General features: G+C 29.5%; 1 protein-coding gene across 1 annotated transcript in view; it reads right to left on the bottom strand.

The window, feature by feature from the left end:
* LOC119592459 (serine/arginine repetitive matrix protein 2-like) overlaps positions 1-702 on the bottom strand; it is a gene marked incomplete in the record, with an annotated part of 34,461 nt that overhangs the window by 21,857 nt on the left and 11,902 nt on the right.

Genomic DNA, 702 nt, shown 5'->3' on the forward strand with positions numbered 1-702 from the left:
TTATAGATATGAATACAGACAACCTGACAAGGTTTAGGTGCTCACGGAGAAGAGATGTTTGGTACGATGCCTGCATCACCGCCACCTCCCTAACAATGCCAATAATGACAAACAATAGAATCTGCCATGCCCTCAATACTGAGTACATACATTTTAACATTAAAATTTTCTCTAGTAATATGGAGACAAAAATTTATCATCCTCTTAGTCAGTAAAAAATTATGTAATATAATTTTCTTCATGCATTTTATACCAGGGAATCAAAACAATATAGTGTTGAGGACAAATTTCTGTAAAATATAGATACCTAGGTACAGCTGTGACACTTGGGTTATATGATGAAAAATTAAATTATAAATAAACAGCTGAAGCATTTTAAATAATATCTGCTTTTATATGCATAGCTATTTTCACCCAACACTCAAAACAAATGTAACAATAACCAGTAAATAAGATTTTTAAATAATTTAAACTGAATAATTTTTCAGGCAGAGGCCAACACTTGCAATATGCTAAGTATATACATCCTTTTCTTTTTTCTTTTCTTTTTACAAAAATCAAAGGTGAGAAAAAAAGATAAATGATCATTCAACTAAATACACATACATTTTTCTACAATCCACTATTTCTTTAGAAAAAAAGGTATTTACCTCCACAAATGACTAAAAACAAGAACAATTAATTTCCAGTTATTAAAACTGG

Source organism: Penaeus monodon, chromosome 30, assembly GCF_015228065.2.
Source record: "Penaeus monodon isolate SGIC_2016 chromosome 30, NSTDA_Pmon_1, whole genome shotgun sequence".
NCBI classification, from domain to species: Eukaryota; Metazoa; Arthropoda; class Malacostraca; order Decapoda; family Penaeidae; genus Penaeus; species Penaeus monodon.